Source organism: Selaginella moellendorffii, unplaced genomic scaffold (assembly GCF_000143415.4).
Source record: "Selaginella moellendorffii unplaced genomic scaffold, v1.0 SELMOscaffold_80, whole genome shotgun sequence".
NCBI lineage: Eukaryota > Viridiplantae > Streptophyta > Lycopodiopsida > Selaginellales > Selaginellaceae > Selaginella > Selaginella moellendorffii.
The window spans coordinates 73,360-80,859 of NW_003314341.1; positions in this window are offsets into that span (position 1 = coordinate 73,360).

Sequence of the window (7,500 nt, forward strand, 5' to 3'; positions counted from 1 at the left end):
ACCCATAGACGAAGTTCGATGTCCTCATCGAACGGTAAACCGTTTCATAAAGTAACACCCACACGGGTTACCATTTCCATCCTTGGCACCTAGCCAATCTTTGTCTATGGTTTGACATCAAAGGCTCACCATGCCTTGTCCATCCTCTAAGGAGGATAGTCTCTCCAACTTAGAAACTAATTGGACCACTTGTGGTGGTTCTTTCCGTTTATTGGTTTAGTTCTCGCTAAACCCGTTCAAGACACCCTCTCTAACTCAATTCCACTACTCATTCTTGAGTAGTCACAGATTCCATTGATCTACCTTTGCACTTTGGAACGTTACTTTTGACTTCTTGAGGTCAATTTCCTAGGTGTCTCTAACACCTTGCCTTGCACATTTTGTGCAACTCCACTTCCCTATCCTAGGAAGTTCATTACTTGAGGGCACCATCATCCTCTCTTCTATTTCGTGCCACCTTGGGCACTAAGTTCCATTTATCACACTTTGTGCTAGGGTTGTCCATCGCCCTATCATTTGGCTATCTTACCACTCCCTCCCTTGGAGCTTCCACTTTCGCCAAATCAGAGCAATTCGGAATCCCTCCTTGGAAACACACTTCCTTTCCCGCAACTTGTTAGCGTCCAACACATTAGTGTTCCTCGCCTAACTTTGTCACTTGGATTCCTCCCAAGGGATTCCACGGCCCTATCTTGGCCACTCATCTTTTGCTCCTATCCGTTGATTGTTGCACCAAGCAACATCAAATCTCTACCTCCCTCCTTGAGGTATTGTTTCAGTTCCATAGCAAAGACTCTTCTTTGCCAAGTCCGGAGGATGTTCACCCCTAGTATGTCTCTTTAGCATATTCTGCTATGGGCTCTATCCATGGCCCAACTTCGTGACCCTCCCATGGGTCTTTTATAGAGACTACTTTCCTCGGACTCACTATGCCATCGCACGGACATAGTTTATTTCCCTTAGGTGCTCTTCCCACTTGGTCATCGCGACCAAGCCACACCATCTTAAACAGTTCAATTTCAACATTTTGAACCAGGAACTTCATTCCTTAGCCAACCAAGGACCTTGTCCTTATCTAGCCATAAGATCACCTAGTGATCTCACCTTGGCACCTTAACAGAGTTGCCAAGAGGTACTTGGTCTTCTAGACCTCCAAGTTGTTGACTATAACCCCGGGGGCATCCCCCACACTTGGCGGTGCACCCAAGCTAGCCCTTACGGCCAAGGGTTCATAGCAACTGAGATTAGGTGTCCCCATCTCACTCACCACGACCTTGGTGCCACTTGCACCAAAGTGTTCAAGTTAGATATGCTGAGTTTTCACACTAAGCAATCTAACCGTGCATCACGACTCCGAGGCATCCCTCGCTTGGCGGTGTGCCCAAACCAGTCTCCCCACTGAGAGTCCATGACCACCGAAATATGAGTGTCCTCATATTCCAAACCATCACCACGCCCTAGTGATTTGGGACTCGAACCCAAGCACTAGAGGGTCGGGACTCGAACCCAACCTCCGTATATGCATCTACGGACGGCATCACACTAGATGCCTGGCGTGACTCCCCACGCCGGTGCACCAACCTATTTTTAAAGCGCGCTACAGATCACAGCTTAGGAACCTAGTTCCTCCACACTGCCAAGTCCTCTCACTTGACATGTCTGTGATCATGCATGGACTCCTCCATGCTCGGCCCCATGGCCCACCCTTTTTGAAGTTATCACCTTCAACTAGGGTCTTTGTTCCCCCGACGTGCCAATCTCACTTGGCAAGTTCTCCGACCATTGTAACATGGTTCCTGCATAAGCGTGAAAGTCCTTGACCATCGACTTTCGTTCAAAGCCCTCTCTTTGAACACTCGGGAACTACTTCCCTAACCTTGATAACCTTGCCTCATGGCAAGCTTCAAGACCACGCTTCTGCTACGCCACTCTGATTTCGCGCGTTCCATGAACCATTTACACTTGGCATTTCTAGGTACTACGCTACCTAGAATCGTCTTTGGGAACCTTGAAAGAACTCTGTCCCTCAACTTGCTAAGGCCTCCCCTTTCGCAAGCTTTATAGTTGCCATATAGTCTAACATGGACAATTCCATATTTTAGACCCTCTATGGCATCACGGTTGCTAGCAACAACATCCTCGAGCACCCTCTTGATTCTCCACTCCCAGCTGGCATAACCAACCTTGGTTATGCCCTTTGATTCCTATGGTTCGGTTCTATCCCCTTCTTGCTTTTTGGCTTCACACCTTTCCTTTGGTCATTCTCCTCCAGACCAGGAGGATAGCTTTGCACTTTCTATCATGCCTTAGCAAGTATTCTTAGGGATGAACCTACCCAATAGCCTAGGGAGTGGTTCCTCAATCCGGGTATGCTCACCCTATAATCCAACACGCTGGGATTACATTGTTGCTTATGGGCCTTTACATGCCCATCACTAGCCTTGCCAAAATTCCATTTTTGGCTTTGTCCAACTCGGGTAGACAGTCCTCTCCTGTCTCCGCAACCTTGGACATTTGGATAGCACCTTCTATCCACCATTCGCTAGGGACTTAGTCCCTTGGGCTTTATCCATTGCCCTCGCGACATCAAACACCACCTTCTGGTGTTCTAGAGTGTTCGGGTGTCCCAATGATGGCTTTCTTGACAATGAGTATTTCCTTTTATGACATTGACTTACTATATCGCAACATAAGCAACTTATCCCCCGTAAGGGTATATCCGACTTCCCTATACTAGAAGTCTTGGGTAGCTACCTTCTACCCGTTTAACCAGTTATTTTGCACCTCTTGCTTAGTTGCCTCATGGTTGTCAAGTTCTACAACTCATTGCTTGGTGCTTGCACACCTCCATCACTATCTGGGTCACCACACTCCAACTGCATGCTCTGCAGCTTAGGCTATGCCATTCCCATTTCCATTGGGATTCCTTTGGCAAGGGGTTCTCATGAACCCACCAACATAGCCTCAAGGTATCACACCTTGGCACATTTGGTGTCTCCACACCATCGGCTCCACGAGCCTACCTGTATGACATTTCCCTTCGTGTCTAAGTCTTTGCCAAGACCAACACCGCTCTTTCTCATGCCAACCGTCTGTTAGCACTGCCCCATAGAGGTCACACACAACTTTATGTCAAAGTTGTTTTCTTCTGGGAACACCTTTCCCATAACTTTAGCATGGCACATTTTGCCATCGATGAGATACTCTCTGTTCTCATCCTTGGATCCTATGATCCCCCCCCCATCCTTTGTGGGGTACAACGCACCTCAGTCCAAATGCTTCCATCAGTCCTTTTAGGACCATTCGTTGACTCTACTTGAGTCATCCAGCAGTTTTGGACTTGGTTAATCCAGAGACCCGTAAGGTCCTACTTGTGAGGCACTAGTTCACTAGAATACACTTTTTGCATTCCTGTCCTACTCAAAAGGACTATTTTCACAAGTGTTACTCCGACACTTGATTTTGTTCTCTAGGGGCAACCTTTGCCCCTTAGGACTACTTGTCCATGTGATGAGAACACCAACTCATCCACTTAATACACCCCCAACTCCTTGGGTTGTTCCAGCATTTATTAGAGGTAGCCCCGGCCACCATTTCAAGGACTTGAGTCCTCTTCCGTATTTGACCTTCCACGGTCATTACCTTTGGTCTCACATTCATGAGCACCAACCTCAACTATATGAGGATAATCTTGTGACTCCTTTATTGTTTTGGAGTCTCTATCTTTCCCGTGATCCCAACTTTAGTTGTTTACCACAACAACCTAAGCCAATTTGCTGAGACAAATGCTCATCCGGATCACATCCTCAACTCAATGAGGAAAACCTTGCACTGTTCCCAAGATCCCAAAGTCGTTCCATTATTGGCCCTTTTCTATCCACCACCTCGTCTACAAGTTCACACATGAACTGTAATGGAGAGCCATGTCTTCCAGACTTGCTACTCCTCAAGGATAGGCCCACTCCTCGGACCTTCCGATGCCAACACTAGTGGTGATATACTTGAGCACCAATAAAAGTCGGACTAAGGAACAGCTCCGATACCAAGTTGTAAGCGACTAATTTTTCCATTCTACTTTAGTCACTTAACCACACCTCCGACCACTTGGAGGAGTCTCATTCACAACCTCCATCAGTCCAATTCAGGACTTGGGACTTGCTAGCCCCCAGAATGGCATCCATGCCACTCCACACTTGCACCTGGTCCAAGTGCTCCACGTGTCCGGTCCTGAGACCGACACCCAAAGGTACCACTGACATCTCGGCCCGTTACGCTAAGGCCATGCCCATTCACCTTTGCTGCACTAGTGGTTCAACACCACTTGCATCACCACCTCGTCTCTCCAAGACTAGGTCATGTGTCCACGAGTGGTCATCCTAGATCCACTCCTTAGCATCCTTAGGATGCCCACAGACCTGGGGAATTGCCTTCCCCAAAGTCCCTTTGTCAGTTCCTACCAAGTCCCTTTCTGCCCCTGGCCGTGTTTGCCAACACTACCACTGGATCGAGGCCCACAGGCCCGACCACTAAGTCCCACGGTCCTCTGGGACTTCCTCACCACATGACCGTGTCCTTGGTCACTACCCCAGAGGACTGCTCCTCCTCCTTTCCACAGTCTGGGCCTTTGGGACAACATTTCGGAACACTGTGGCCTTACGCGAGCCACCTGGGTACTCTCCCCGCCTTTCGCCTTTAGGTGCTCTAGCCATGGGCTTAGAGCGAGATTCCGTTGAGCCACGCCTGGTATCCAAGTAGGTAGTGCCACCCACACTTGGACTGGGAGCATCGGCCAGTCGATCTCCCGGGGGAACTAGAGCCGGCTCTTGAACACTTCACCAAGCTACCCCGCTTGTCGGTCCGTGTTCACTCTAGTCTTGGACTTCCCAGTGGGCAGCTCATCACCCAACACTGGGTCCGGCCTTCCTGGGCCAAACTGGCCTTTCCTGGCCAAACTGGCTCCACTGCAGTCCTCCCCCTACTATACTTTTGGGGCTCACCAAACCCCCCAGGGTCTGGGAGACGAACGCTTTGGGCTTTCACCCTCTCAGGCTCCGGACTCGGACTCGGACTCGGACTCGGACTCGGACTCGGATTCGGACTCGGACTCGGGCTCGGGTTCGGGCTCGGTCTTGGCCTCGGCCTCGGTCTCGGTCTCGGTCCCGATCTCGGTCTCGGTCTCGGTCTCGGTCCCGGTCTCGGTTCCGGTCTCGGTCTCGACTTCGGACTCCATCTTGGACTCCATCTCGGACTCCATCTCGGACTCCATCTCGGGTCCATCTCGGGTCCATCTCGGACTCCATCTCGGACTCCATCTCGGGTCCATCTCGGACTCCATCTCGGACTCCATTTCGGGTCCATCTCGGGTCCACCTCGGACTCCATCTCGGACTCCATCTCGGACTCCATCTCGGGTCCATCTCGGACTCCATCTCGGACTCCATTTCGGGTCCATCTCGGGTCCATCTCAGACTCCATCTCGGACTCCATTTCGGGTCCATCTCGGGTCCACCTCGGACTCCATCTCGGACTCCATCTCGGACTCCATCTCGGACTCCATCTCGGGTCCATCTCGGACTCCATCTCGGACTCCATTTCGGGTCCATCTCGGGTCCACCTCGGACTCCATCTCGGACTCCATCTCGGACTCCATCTCGGGTCCATCTCGGACTCCACTTTGGACTCCAACTCGGGTCCATCTCGGGTCCACCTCGGACTCCATCTCGGACTCCATCTCGGACTCCATCTCGGGTCCATCTCGGACTCCATCTCGGACACTCCCACGTGTCATGTGTTGGTCCTTTTGGGTCCCTTTTTGGAGCCTTGCCTTTTGCTCGCTTCGTGCTCGTTCCTCGAGCACTTCGTTGGGAGTTCCACTCCCGCTCTTGACTTTTCAAGTCGGAGCTTTTGGTCCAAACGTGTTACGCTCGTTTGGCTCTCGCTTCGGCCACTACCATGTGGCGCCCTTCCGGCTCCACTTTGGGGCCTAGGGATTTTGTGTCTCACAGATATAAGTCACAAAGAATGTGTTGTGACTGTCACCACGTGGCATGGCAAGCAAGTCCAAACATATGTATTTCACATGGCATACAAGGATGCTAAACTCTAACTATGAGAACAAGCCAAAGGGCATGCCACGTGTCAATGTGACACACATTGAAAACCATAAAACTCACCAAAGCACATGCCACGTGTCAATGTGGCACACATTGAAAACCATAAAACTCTGAGCACAAACCAAAGTGCATGCCATGTGTCAATGTGGCACACATTGAAAACCATAAAACTCTATGAGATCAAACCAAAGGCCATGCCACGTGTCAAAATAAAACTCGGATATATCCAGGGCCAGACACATCTGGGGCCCGGCATATCGGGTGCCCGACATGTACGGGGCCCGACATATCGGGTGCCCGACATGTCCGGGGCCCGATATGTCTGGGGCCGGATATATCGGGTGCCCGACATTTCCGGGGCCGGACATATCGGGGCCCGGACATGTCCGGGGCCGGACATATCGGGTGCCCGACATGTCCGGGGCCGGATATGTCCGGGGGCCCGACATATCGGGTGCCCGACATGTTCGGGGCCGGAGATATCGGGGCCCGGACATGTCCGGGGCCCGATATATCTGGGGCCCGACATCTCTGGGGCCCGACATATCGGGTGCCCGACATATCCGGGGCCCGACATGTCCGGGGCCGGATATGTCGGGGCCCGGATATGTCTGGGTGCCCGACATGTCCGGGGCCCGATATATCTGGGGCCGGACATATCGGGTGCCCGACATATCTGGGGCCCGACATGTCCGGGGCCCGACATATCCAGGGCCTGAGGTATGCCACATGGCATACAAGTGCAGAAGAGGTACCTTCCAATGTCATGTCACGTGGCATGCAACCTCAAAGGTGCCACCTCTCCAAGGGTTTGTCACGTGACATGCAACCTCCAAGATGCCACCTTTCCAAGGGTTTGCCACGTGGCATCCATAGGTACCACCTCTCCAAGGGTTTGTCACGTGGCATGCAACCTCCAAGATGCCACCTTTCCAAGGGTTTGCCACGTGGCATCCATAGGTACCACCTCTCCAAGGGTTTGTCACGTGGCATGCAACCTCCAAGATGCACCTTTCCAAGGGTTTGCCACGTGGCATCCATAGGTACCACCTCTCCAAGGGTTTGTCACGTGGCATGCAACCTCCAAGATGCCACCTCTCCAAGGGTTTGCCATGTGGCATCCATAGGTACCAACTCTCCAAGGGTTTACCACGTGGCATGCAACCTCCAAGATGCCACCTCTCCAAGGGTTTGCCACGTGGCATGCTATAAGTACATAAAAGTATGGCACGTGGCATGCCACCTCATCCAAACCATCCGTCTGAATGCCACCTTCTAAAAGGTATAGCTCATGGCATATAAATTGCTCAAAATGTATGCCACGTGGCAAACCCTACCCTACCCTAAACCCTAAACCCTACACTTGCACATGGCATAGTGTTGCGTTC